The 14614-nt window shown below is 34.7% G+C and overlaps 1 protein-coding gene across 1 annotated transcript in view; it reads right to left on the bottom strand.

The window, feature by feature from the left end:
* Window positions 1–14614, bottom strand: part of LOC118189558 (bone morphogenetic protein 1-like) — a 1084318-nt gene that overhangs the window by 746069 nt on the left and 323635 nt on the right. Inside the window, exon 2 of the mRNA XM_085821451.1 lies at window positions 10074–10215. The gene's annotated coding sequence lies outside the window, so the exon portion shown is untranslated. The remainder of the gene's footprint in view (window positions 1–10073; window positions 10216–14614) is intronic.

Below are 14614 nucleotides of genomic sequence, written 5' to 3'. Positions count from 1 at the left end.
CTAATTTCATACCGCTGCCCGTTCAATTAAGAACATTCAGAGTCCGGCTAAAACCAGCCAGAAGAGTCAACCGAAGATGACTTTTGACACACCTGCTGGGCCTGGGCTCCCACATCGCCGAGACACCAACAATTTTAAAGTTCCCTCTGCTGAACGCTCAACGTACAGCCGACCCACCGCTAAACACGGACCAGTCAAGACCACCATCTCGGCCGGACCAAGACCACGGTGGGGTGGGCGATGAGAACTTGGAGCGATGACTGGCTGTTGATTGAGGCTACCTGCCAGCACTACACGGGATGCCTCTCTCCTTAGGCTTTACATGGAATACCAAGGACAGCAGTGACCACTCTCAATGGTCCAGTTTGCTATTTGGCTACCAATACCCTGGTGTAGGGGACTAACACCTCTCGGCCCATGAAGAGCAAGTATAGACTTACCCCATGGACCATAGGGAACCGCCAAGTTCAAAACATTTATACCCCTGTGGCCGAGACTGCCTAGGTACAGATCCTAGCCAGGACTGCGCAGAGTACTCTACGTCGACCCCCGAGGGGGGGACCAGGAAAGGTAAAACAAAATTTGCTTGATACTTGGCATACGAAGATGTATAGCTTTTACATTACGTGACTGGAGAAAGATCGTATCGTGTATGCAAAGAAAGGAAGTCCTTCTTCGTCAAACTGTTCAGTGGATGACGCATCATGTCCTATAGTTATTGTCGACTATAGATTTGATTAGAAAACTGAGGACAAGTCCTGGGTATATGAAAGGCGAATGATTTAGCACGTGATTTGTATATAGTACATGAATGACCATTTTGGATGACAAAATGTCTACGGTGTGGAATACTAGAGCTCCTACTGAGCAAGGTATATAAATAAGACTAAATTCAGTAATGAAAATGGAATTAGCGTATGCACCACTACCAAGATTACCATTTTCATATTGCCGTTTTCAAGACCGGTTTTAATGGCTTCGTCAGCAGTTTCTTCGGAGAAGGGAATATTATGCTATCGCTTTCGAAGACAAAAGTGAACGAAATTCGGCAAATATTATGATGACAAATATCATGATGCATAACACAACGCCGATTTATATTGTATGTTTTACAGTCAGTTATGGTCCACGATTAATTCTGGCAGCTGTTTCAAACACCTTAAAATTACTACATGAACCAATATCATCATTAATATCATTATTAATGTCCTCTCTACATCAAGCGGTTGTTTTTGCTACAAATATGAAAATATTAAGTGTGCTTTGCACTTAATAATTTGAAAACTATATATAAATAGACCAAAAATTAATTATTTTTGCATAATTAAATAAAACATGCATATACATATATACAAAACTCACCACAGAAAATGCAACACCATGAAAGATTGGGTAAGGTGTGATCTAACCTGATACACACACAGAACTTGCGTATGTAAATAAGTGATGCTATTTATATAAAGATAAACTTATACGGTATTGAAACATACAGGGAATCAGTAAGATGTATGGTCATCTCTCGTACCGATTCAAGCTGCAACCTTACGAGGTACAGATTCAGTTAGTGTGCGGATGGTCTCCTGAGGGATGGAAGCCCTTATGCTCTGAACATTCCTACATATTTCGTCCTCCGATAACGGCTGAAACAGAGCAGACAAGCTATGACTAATTACGTCCCAGATATGCTCAATAGGCGAAGTATCAGCGGATGTTGCAGGCCAAGGAAGCAATCAGACATGCTGCAAAACTTATTGGCTAACAAATGTCGTAGTCGGTGCCCCGTTATCCTGCTGGAAATTACCATTTTGAGCCGCTGAGGGTAACCTAGCACAACTGGCAGCAGCACCTCATCAAGGTGTCGTCGTGCCGTCATTGTGCCTGTTATGCATAACAGGAGTGACCTTATTTAATGATAGATGGTACTCCAAACCCTTATACCACTTTGGGGAGATATACAGTGTTCGGCAAAAGTAGTCAGATTGGCTCTAACTCGTCGACGCCTCCAGACTCTCAACCGTTTACTACCATCACACAATTAAAACGGGGATCCCTCGCTGAATACCACATTGTGCCATTCAGATTCCAAGGGGCTCGCTCACTACACCATCGTAATCTTCCGCGTCAGTGGTTTGGCATTAATAACAATCTTTACAAAGGGCGGTTTGTGTGCAAGCTGCTTTCAGCCAGATGTCGAGAAACTGTTCTCGTAGATACTGGAGCATCCAAAGCTCCCTGCACATTCCGCGAATTGTCTATAGTAGTCCAGTGTGAGGTCGCCATCGCTTCTGTTTGTATACAAATCGATCTGTCTGTTCTGTAGTACGTCTAGATAGACCTGGTTTTTTGCGACTATTTACATTTCCTTCATCCATCCGTCTAGACTAAATTCTATGCACAGTGCACCTACGTGCGTTTTAGCAGCGATACGACGATATGACCAATCACTCGTACATAAGCTTACAATCTGATCCCTCGTAAAATCGCCCACTTGCCGGAACTGCCTAAGATATCGTCGTCCAGGTAATTCTTCATTCACATGTGTCTTTAGGAGTGCTAAACTTCTCGAAATTCAGGATTTCTAAGCAGCAGAGAATAGCGACTGTTGGTTCGTTTGCCGTTTCCTTCCTCTTTATCTCGAATCACGAGAACGACTTGCATCTTTTACCATCTGCATAACATTTTCCGCTATGTATTCCCCGAAATTTGCAGATTTATACTGCCGAAACCTCATGCTGTTACATTTTCTATATCGGGTAGTGTATATTCATCAAAAATCTTAAAAATTAAAATGTTTTGATACTTTCTTAACAAAAGTGTAGTTTTGGATAGTGCAGTTTGGTAGAGGGCATACATACGCATGATGATATTAATGTGCAAATAAACAGTGATTCAACATGAAAAGATAAAAGTAAGTGTTTTTAAACATTTTGCGATTAGTTTTACAAACTAAATGTTTAAAGAAAATATTTAATACTATTTTACTTTCAACAGAACCTCTTTTAGGTTTGGAAAAAAAAAAATAAAGTTCGATTTTTCTTCTCTGATTCTTTTAAACAATCAACGTCGAAACTAATACCATACACAGAATGAGTAGCTTTTCTTATCCTTACATTCAAAATAATATTGTAGTTACAAAATTTACTTTGAAGAAATGACAAAGCCAACTTGAAGTGTCCTTGATGCAATAAAACTATCGCTGCAGCCTGGAAATCCGGGTCCGTCACAACAATATCACACACACACACACATCTTTTAGACATACACAGGTGTTTTAGCAGAGCCTGAAGCACTACATAAGTATGCTAATCTTCCTGACTAGTTGGATGGGGATAACGATGCCACTTATATAAAGTGTTATATACTAAATATAAAATGTTATTTATTGTACGTTTAGAAACATGTGTTCATAGTTATTCCTTCCAGGGGACTGGAAGGACAAGACTGATTGCCCTAATGATCAAGAACGATGGATTCTACAGAGAAAACATAGGTGAAAACAAATTGTTTATTTTAATTAAATCAAAGTTTAGTTCTTGTATATAAACGAGGCTCGGGGCTGTTTTTCTAGAATTTAACAGTTTGTAACAGGTCTTTAAGGACCTTTATCTAAGTCTGCTAAATTCTGGCATCGGCAACTGTAGGGATTTATATTTATTTAAACGAATAATTTAAAGTTTTATTTGAAACTTTTTTATAAGCCTTCATTCCCTGATTGTCAGTGTGTCAGGACTTGTGTTTCTCTTTATTTGCGTTGGAAACATGAATGATTCTGAATAGGAACAGACAGCTTACTCAAGCTATGTTCAAGAAGGTGTGAAGTAGACAACACAAGCAGGAAGGGTATACGAAACCCTTTATTTTCAATACTTTACACGTATTTCCGAACTTCGGAATACAGACCAACCACTTGTGGTCTGAACGTAAGAATATAAAAACTACTAACTAAAACTCTAACTAAAAGCTAACTTATTAGCATACAAATGCATACAAATGCCTTGCACTAAGACTGGCCTTTATTTAAAAAAGGTACGAATGTACTACGCCAAGCTGCTAAAACTACGATACGTCTGCAAATATCAAGAGGGCTAAACCTCTGGCCTTGAAGGCAACCAGCAACCGAGTGAAAACTCGTAAAACTACAGTGGTAAGCAGCTTGCTTCCTAAAACTCCTTCTCTCTCTCTCGGCAAAAAGCCACAACTTAAGTACTTGGGCGTTAGCAAGACAATTTGCATAAACAAGTTAAAGCATTTAATTCTAAGTGAATAAGAAGTGATAGTACAGTTTTAAAATAAAATAAACGTTAGTAAAACTTAGGATCCTTACAAGTGCAGAAATAGTTATATGTTGCAGCTCGGGTGAATGAACGCAAATTTTCCATTTTGAAGGAAGTACTTTAAAGGCGAGTTTCGGTAGAAGAAAGAGAGAGTTAGGCTCTGGCTGCCGTCTCTGCCGTAGGTACGTTTACTTATTGCTGGTTCAACTGGCTTAATTGCATTGCTTTGCTGCCACTAGTTTAGAAGGGGGTTGAAGTTAGGTATCTCGCTGAGCCCTGTAGACTAGTTTTATCACTTGTTAAACATTTCAACTTTTAATTTCAGGTATCTGACTTTCAGTTACCGCCCAAGCAGAGGCGAAGTTTGTTAGCGTCGAGTTGACGCATTGTAAATTTTAAAGAGTCAATAAAAGGTACGTGAACCCTTCTCCTGTGTAGTTTCCTGCTACTCGAGTATACAGATAGAAGTTAACCCACTCTCTACAAGGACTCTACAAGGGTTCAGTGTGGTTTCAACTTAATTATGAATAAATGCATTTTACAACTTGCTATTATACCTAAAGCATGTGACGGTTTAAAAGTTAATACCTAAAAAAATATTAATTCAATAACAATCTGAAGATAAATTTTGTTAGTTATTTCATAAATACATAAAGATTTCCATAAATAGTTTAAAGCACATCACACTCTTCCCATGCACTGAATAATAATGATAGATTGTCCTTTAAAATCCTGCTCTCTTTCTCTTAACTATGTACCCTATCATGATATCACCACATTTTGCACGCTGAATAGAAAATCATTTAGCTTAAAGATGTAAAGCGTTCAAGCAATAATAAAGCCATAAAATTACCCTTTTCTATATAAGTTTTATAGTGCAATAAAGAATTCTTGCCTAGGGAGATTATGTCAGAAAATCAATCTTTTTCTTTTTTCATCCGGAAAATATAAAATATGAAACTGCGCAATAAATCTTTATCTGTGAATATATAAAGATTTCATTTAGGGAGGATATACTTTGTAATCTGGAGTAAAATATACTGTATTCATTTTATTATAAAAAGATGACATTTTCATAAGTTCTTTTGTCCCTAAATATCTCGCACCATTGAAATAGCTGGATGAAAGCTCGTAAGTAATATAATACAGCTTGATAGGTTTAATTTTTTACTTCCTTGTACGAAGTAAAAAGGAAGTATTGTAATCGCGAAAAGTTTCAGGTAGCATATTTCAACGAAAATATCCATTTTGACCGCTATCGAATGCAATTTAACGATGTTTTTGAGTGATACCTGTACGTAAGGACAGAATAAAATACTCTTTTCCTTCAAAAAAATATAAAACTGCTTTAAAATGAATTCTGAAGGAGAATTTTTCGTGGCGTCTGTACGAACGTATGTACGTACGTATCTCGCATAACTCAAATACGAGTAGCCTCAGAACGTTGAAATTTTGTATATAGGACTGCTATAACACGTAGATGTGCACCTCGTATTTTGGTTGCAATCGGCTGCGCCAAACGTATATAAATATATTTATATATATATCCCCTCTATTACCCGGCTCACTGATCTCAGTTTCTTTACTCTTATATGTTTGTAAATTGTACATTTTTTTTCTTTAAAAATGATTGAATTATATTGTTTTTATCTTCCGGTTAAGGATTTTATACCTTTAGTAAATCTGTGTGCAATATTTTTAGAATTATCAGCAATTTTAAAGTTGTTTAATTGCCGCTAAAACTGTTTTTAATGGCGGCCATTGAGGTTTACATTTGAAACAGGAGACTAATGGATTAGTTGCCAATTTAGAGAAACTTGGCTTCGCAACAACAAAGATAACGCATTCATTTATTATTGCCAATTAAATCATGCTTAATTCTTTCTGGAATTTTTTCGAGGAAATAAGCGTTTGAAATTTACTTCGTAATTTTTAATATAGATATTTTGAGTTTTTATGTATTTTTGCCTTCTCGCGAAGTGAGAACTGAGTTAATTAAAGGAGAAAAACTCAATCGTCTGTGAAAAAGTTTTTCTTTTTTGTTTTATTTGCTTAATTTCTTTTATACATAGTTGTAGCTTTATTATAGTATTTGAATAGAACATGTGGCAACGATTAGATAATTCTTTAAATGATATACATTTTGTGCATTCTGAATTATAATAGGAATGAAATATAATATTGGTAAGTAAACCTTACGGAGTGTCGCTATGGTAAACAAAGTGAATTTTAAAGAATGCATTTATTCTATTGTGGTTTATCCGCTGTCGGCGAAGTAGGTTTAATTCAATCTAATAAGTTTAAATAAAATGCAAGAAAAACTGCGTATAATTTAATATCCCGTACAGGGAAGTCATGTGGTGTACACATCAGATTTTTTTGCATCAGTTATACGATTTAAGACAAGTCATATAAAAATGAATTCACACACTATAACCCCGATAATTTAAAAAATATATTATGTAAATTGTATTATTATATTATGTGCGCATCTGTCTCTTTGTCTGTAACATCATTTTTGAGAGAGATACCTCTGGATTACAAAAAATCGGGGGAAGCCATTTTGACCATTTTCGTATTTGTACGATCTTAATCAATCGAGATACTAACTGAAAACTCTGAAAATGATAATTTTCATACTCATTTTTCAGAGTGGCAACAGTTCGCGCGGTGAAGATAAAATTCTACTTTATTTCGAAAAGTGTTACTACTGCTCGTTTTCAAATCGTAGAATTTGTCAATCAAAAATTTTTAAGTTTTACAAAATATGAAATAAAAATATCATAGTCGAACATCAAACAAATTATTTTTATATAAGGTCAAATACTGACATTGAAGAAAACACGCGATTGCATGTGACGTCATCGTAGTATGTCGAAAATATTTCTTGAATATCAGCATTTTAAATAAATAGTTGATGTTGGCAACGCTTTTGTCTCAGGTTAGGATAATTGACACGCTCTGTTATTGCGACTTTAATTCTTTTATTAATATTGAGAAAGAGTTGTTATATAATATTAAATTTAAATTATGACGTCATACGTATACGTATTACTCTGAAGTGCAAAAGTTTTTGTTTGCCAGGTTTGGCAACAAAAAAAATTATTTTCGAATTGCTTGTTACTTGGCAAGAATGAACTGATTTCATTCATACTTAAATGATTTTATACATTTTCTTTTCGGAAGTAATAAATTTGGCTTTGGCTGCAGCCCTTTCGTCTGGCGGGCTTGCCCGCAAGTATGTGTTAAATATCCCGGTCTGAAAACGATTTGTCTTTTTATATTTTAAACAGATGAGAAGAAGAAAATACATGATAGATTAAAAGTGGATACAATACTATAATTCTGTTCGTTAGAATTAAATACAGAATAGCTTTTTTAAACGATAAACCACTTCAGGGAAAGTGGCGTATAATGTATATTTTCCCAATGGTATTTTCAATTCTATTTATAGCCTATGAAGGGGAACTGAATGAAACACCTTACTTTTATTCCCTGCATGTTTGCTTAGATAGTTTACTTTTCTTTAAAACTATTCTAAGAATATGAACAAAATTCTCCTAAGAAATAAACGTAAGATAGTCGGCATCAAAGTAGATTTTCAAACAGTTAGAGCTCCTTGAATATAACGCAGTAAAGACTACGACACATAATGCTAAAATTGACGGCATTATAACGTAATTTTTTTAATGTACAGTATAATGTAATATTTATTGATAATCAGTGAATTACTATCATTTTAAAACAATTTAACATACATGCAATCTGCGGTTCTCATTCAGTTATTGAAATTCATTGCAAGGTGCGTTAGTCATAAACAGTGAATTTCTATCATGTTATAGCAGTTTAACATACATAGAAGGTGCGGTTCTAATTACGTTATTGTGATTCATTGCAAGGTGCATTATATTTTTCTCTGCTTCTTCTCTGCTTCTTCGAAATATGACTCATGATAACTTGAGAGATCCCCAATAAGTTGATTACAGTTTTTTTACTTTAGAATAAGAACTTTGAAGCCATTTTTACCTCCAAATCAAGCAACATAACCATGGTAACGACTGCTGAGAAAACACAATCGAATCCTCTAATTTACTGAAATCCTTTAATTCGCTTTGTACGGTGATGATGTCAAATAATCAACAAGAATCTCGGATAATAAGAATAATTAACGGAAGAATCTTTACGGCCTGGAAGTGCTTATTTTAAAGTAACAAGCCATAAAAGTAAGCTGGGAACATTTTATCCCAGAACTCATAATTTGCAAACAACCAGTGAAATTTTACTTTTGTTGAGATGTGTTCCTTGAAGGACAGCCTAACTACTACTACTTAAATTTGTATTTAAAAATTTAGATGGAATAAAGAATTTTATAATACATCTATAAAAATGCATATTCACTCCTAAAAGTTAAATATTATTAATCCTTATTTAAGGAATATAATTGGTAAGTCGTTACTTTATCGTGCTGAAAAAATATCAAAACTCGTTAACATTTTTCAAAATATTAAAAATTACTCTTTATAAGTAAAAAAGCATTGAATCTTTCATACGATTTTGTAATGTTAAGTCATAAAGTTCCATGTTTTCCAAGAGGATTTAATTGGGAAGAAAGCAGTATGAGTTTAAAATGTATTATTATATACAATTTTAATAAATTTTAAAACTTATTAAATTTAATTATCTTAATATTTGGTTTAATGTATATACAATCATTCCTTATCCAAAAATATACAAAAAAAAATATTGCAACTCTTTACACCGAGCTATGAACATTAGATAAAGCACATTTACACATTGTTACATATTTCTAAATTTAGTTAACTCTTGCTCTGAAGAGTCTACAATCTTTTAAAATAGCTCAGTTTAAAACTCAGTAAACTGTAAAAGAAATACGAATAAAGAAGAATTTTAATTTTATGAGCTTATTAATTCCAACTTTAATTAGTATGAATCTATTTAAATATCTCCCTAAATTATTATAAATTTTTTTCAGAAGCTTAAAATAAATAGTTCATTTTGTGCCTATTTAAAGCCTTAATTAAAATGATGAAATAAAATATGAAATTGAATTTCGTCGCTATTTGCATAAAAACCAATAAACTGCAAATCCTTTCGCTGATGCTCCGAAACCGTAAAACCAAAAACAAATCACACATGAGATAATTTTCTGATGCGCAGTAAATTAGCAAAATTTATTGCGTCAAATAAAGACCCATAAATGGAATCATGAGAATGTTGGGAGTGGGACCCTAGTACTTGGTTAAAAAAACTCCTGCGAATTGATTGGTCACTTACTTTAGTGCTCCATGTATATGAACTTACAAAACTGCAATTTCACCACAAGATAATTGAAACTAGAGCAAATTAACGGCTAGACCCTGGCATGAAATTAAAACGTGCGCGCGCACACGCAACATCAATTAAGATACTTTTTCGATCTACTCTCGGTTTCCCATTTACTTTACCGCGTCGAATACTAGGAAATAATTGATCAATTTACAAACGCAATTTCGAGCTGCCTTTTTGAATCTCCAAGCTATTCCAGAAATTTACCATATGCTTTATTTAATGTCGAAACACTGAAGTAGCATTTGCGTTAAATTATGCTTGAAGAACTTTTGCACTTAAATCCTTATTATTTAAATAGAGTGCCTTGTTACTCGTGGGGAATTAATTTGATTTCTCGGGCTCTTGATTTAAATCTTATACCTTTAATGATACTCCCCGAAGAAAGGATTTGTAGTTAAAAACGTGACACATTTCCTCAGAAAATGAATTTAAAAGGAAAGCAATATTTACTTAGAGAACACAGACTTCTTTGGACTTTAATTGAAATTGGCCGCCAGGAAGAGTTTTAGCTGATGGATTGAGATAACAATTCTTTTGATCCTGGATTTCAATTACGACTTGCATTTAAATCTTCTCGTTTCAATTATATTCCCTGCAAAATAAAATTTGTTGTTAAAATGAAAAATGATTTCACTTAAATTATATATAAATTAAATTTTCATTGAATGTCATTTCACTTAACATTAAATTTTTCGACATGGAAAAAGAAAATATTTTATTCTTAGCTATATAAAATATCACTTGGGGTAAGCTAGAGTTTATAAGGTGATGCAATGTAAAATACCAGTGTGCAGCAAACCTCGTGGCCGATAATAATGAGCTTCACGGTAAAGCAGCACATCCAACACAGATTAAAATAAGGTATCAGAAGTGGACACAGTCCGACCCACCTAACAAAACATGTTGGTCTCATGATCATAACAGTCCAATCCCAATTCAACAAAGGAAAATAACTGAAACATAAAAACGTAAAAAACAAATATAAAAAAAAGAAAATCTGAAAGGTTTCAGATTTTAAATTACAGTCCAAAGGGACGTTTTTTTTTAATATTTTGTCCGTTACCTTTATTTATTAAATATCACGTTCTTCGCACTTAAACCATAAAATTCAGTTCAAGAGCAATATCGCAAAATTTTAAATTGAGCATATCTTTAGAATTTCCGATACAGAGTCTTGCGCATTGGAGATAAAAATGTTTCTTTCTGTACAACGTTACCATTGCTCGCTTTGAAATCCTTGAGTTTTTTAATCACAAATTCGTTAAAGTTTTACAAAATATGAAATCAATAATAAAACAAATTCCAAATTTGGTCAAAATTCAAATTTCAATTCAAATTTGGTCTTCCACATGCCCATATTCGTAGGAGGATTACGTCATTCAAAATTCAATGGCTCTATGCATCGTTGTTTTACCACAATGTGAGAAATATACATACATTTGTACAGATTTTTCATTATTTAATTTCTTCAAATATAATGCAGGACTCATAACATTAGGTGGCAACAGTTTGAAAAGTGAAATGGACATTTATAGTGAACCAACGCAAAATCTCAAAATGAAAACAATAGTCCTTCGGGGACAACGCCCCTTTAGACTAATAACTAAATGAAAATAATCATGTGTTATAAATAATAATTAGAAACATAAAAGTGAAGTAAAAGGACAAGTACAAACACTTAGACAAAAGCAGACAGCAAAGACAAAAAAAACGCGAACAGCAAACACAAGCAATGGTTACAAAAAATTAGTAAAAATAAACAGACCAAATAGTAATGGCAATAAAAAGCAAAAACCATTCATTGCTTCCCACTGCCCGTCGCACACCGTTAATAATTTTCATAACAGATTTACATATTTGTGAGAAATCTTTACAGCATAAAAAGGGATTTTCAAAATCAATTTTGTATAGTTTCTTAAGCTATTAAAGTAGGAACAGACCTCGAGGAAGTGCTTAGCACCTCCAAACAAACCACATAGCTCGCATTTATCGTCATCCTATATCTTATATCTAGCGAAGTATCCCGGGAAACTCCCATGTCGGGTCAGAAACTGGTTAACGTCAAAATCATTGAAGGTAATATTCTTTTTCTTAGGCAATTCTAAGTGTTTGAAATAACCACTTCTTTCAGAAGTATTCCACTGTGATTGCCATTGCTTAAAATAATAAGAATAAATAACTCTGACTGCTATTTTTATTCTTAAACATAGGGTGTCCCCGAAACATTCCCCAGGGCAGCCTCTTTTGTGAGCACATCCGCTCTCTCCTTATAGGGTATTTCGATATGGGCTTTAACCCAGCCAAGATTAAACTAAGTTATTTTCTCTCTCGTTTCCGCATGCCTTCGTGGTATATTCAGAAACCCACTCGAGGCGTATTCGTGAGGTCTAGGTTCGAGTCTCGGCGAGTGAATTGAAGATTTTTCACATAGCTTGCTTCAAAAAATCCTAATGATTCTACAGTGGCGACCAAACTAAAAGGTGGTAGACAATACAATCAAACGTCGTTAATCCGGACTCGTTGGGATTTCGGCGATTTCGGATTATCGATTTTTCCGGATTATAGATCATCAGTTTAAATTTGGTAAGATGGCATGCAGAAATTATAAAATTAAAAATGTGAAACCGTAATTTAGGAAATAAAGAACAATTATGATCTAAAGGTTATCAAAATTTACAAAAAAAAGCTTAATATTTATTTGTTTACTTTATTAAACATTTCTTTCAATGTAAGTTGTTTAAGTTGCTTTGTTTTATGTGCTAATACTTTCTCTTTAATTCTATATAAACAGACATAATTTTTTGTTCAGTTACAAAGTTCCGCTGTTCAAGTCCCGTAATTGCTGTGCCGAGAATACCGACTAACTTGTCAATCGAATTTTTTTCGTTTTCACTAACCTCTCTGTCACTTTCTTCGTCTGCAAAAAATAATAAGCCGGATCCAATTCGAAAATTAAGGAACAACGCAATCTGCAACATTAACTGAAATAGATAATTATGTAATTTTAGCTTATACCGTCCGTTATACATTAAACACGTATGCGTAAACGTATTAAGCGCATGCGCACACGCATATGCGCAACCGTAAAGGTTTAACACACATGCGTCAACGAGACGCATGTGCAGAAAGTTTGTAGATTTGAGGTCCGGATTATAGATCATTCCGGATTATGGGTGTCCGAATTAACGACTTTTGACTGTAATTCATCGCCACCAAGATTTGGCGACTGGGTCTCCTAATCCCTAGTCACTCTTTAAAGGGGGGAATATGTGAGGTATTTCTTCCCTCTTTCGTCATGTAACGGTAGCACACTCGGCGCATGTTCGAGAGGTCAAATTCTAAGTTCCGGCTAGGGCATTGCAGATTTTTGACATCTTTTGCTTAAAAAAAAAATCACTGACTCTACACACTTAACGAACCTTTTTCTGACCACAGCGGAAGATATGAAGACATTCTTCATCTGGTTATTCTGTTTTGGATGTTGGATCCTTTTGCCACTGACTGCCGTGCCGAAGGGTCCGGGTATAAAACCCGAAGAAGGCATGGATGTTTGTAAATGTACAATGGCGGTGCGACATGGCGACACTCGAAATATACGACGAGCCGAAAGTCTTCTTGAGAGGTTGATGGTAGGAAAAGAGGGGTGTGAGACCTCGGTCCCTCCCCTGATTTACTGTAATTAAGAACCTGATCACGAGAAAGAAAAAAAACCAACTGTAAATTACTACAGATTTACTAATTTTACTCGCAAGTATAAAGCCGAACATAAATACTCCCACATCAGGTTCTTTTCTCTCTCACTGAAAAACAAATAATGAGTTTTTTGCATTTTAAAATAAAAGTTATGATTTTGTAGAGTTCCTCAATCTTATTCTACTAAAGTAAATGTCGAGGAACCTAGGGAACTCCTAAGCGAATTATGGCATAGTTCAAATAACTGGAATCGTAAACTTAAAGAAGGGTTAACTACACTTCATTTCACTCAAAATAAGATGAACAATTGGCACCTTTCTTTGGGCTTACAACAAAGCCTCCACTTGGGCCAATCAAAAATAAGAAATAACTATAACTAACTATGAGACTTAGCCTAAGATAACACAAATCTAACGTAGATGGGCCTTAATTTTAAACTAACCGGCGAATATCAAAAAGGCGTGTAAGATACGGCCTCAGCATTTGTGCTTGTTTTGGCATGTGAATGCCGTGTTCCCTTAGAATGTTTGCAAATATTTAAAACTTGCTGTGTGTCTGCCTCAAAGTATGACATCAGAGGATATAGTCTAAGACGAAACCCAGGTTAAAAGTCGAATCAATAAAAATTATTGTTTCAAACATTCTTTTCCATGTTTAAAATCAGATAAATTTTAAAAACGTAAGGATGTTTTGGGATGTTATTGGCAGCTCAAAATACTATGTTTCAAAAAATAAGTTCATGGTAAAATGCAATTGATTTGAGCATAGGCATATTTTGTCCTCCTTTATGAAGGAAAATTTTAGTTTGAATAATTTACGTAATAAAATTATATTTTTCAAATAGTACACCCTTTATGTAATCATTTATCTCTTTTCGTCTTGATGGAGCTATGGTTTTACTATACACAATGCAATCGTACCATGAACCCTTTTAGTACCCAAAAGAGTCATTACATTTTCTTGAAGCGGGAGATGGGAAAAATGTGCTTTGTCGTCGTTGGGACTCGAACCCTGGACCTCTCTATTATACATCGAGTATGCTTCAAATTTCATCACAAAAACATGCGGAAAAGAAACGAAAATACCTTATATACAACCCCTTTAAAAGGGCTACTGGAGATGAAGGGAAGCAGTTGCCAAATCTTAGTGGTGACGAATTATCGTCCACCACTTTTTAGTTCGGACGCCGCTATAGAGTCATTAGGCTTTCTTGAAGCAGAAGACTTGAAACACATGCTGAGCCTGTAGACACATTATGATTTTTAATAGCAGGAAGAAGTGAAAAATGAGCAATGCTT

Source organism: Stegodyphus dumicola, chromosome 7, assembly GCF_044657685.1.
Source record: "Stegodyphus dumicola isolate Sdum_Otavi_A_Nest chromosome 7, ASM4465768v1".
NCBI lineage: Eukaryota > Metazoa > Arthropoda > Arachnida > Araneae > Eresidae > Stegodyphus > Stegodyphus dumicola.
This window is presented reverse-complemented; position numbering and strand designations above follow the sequence as displayed.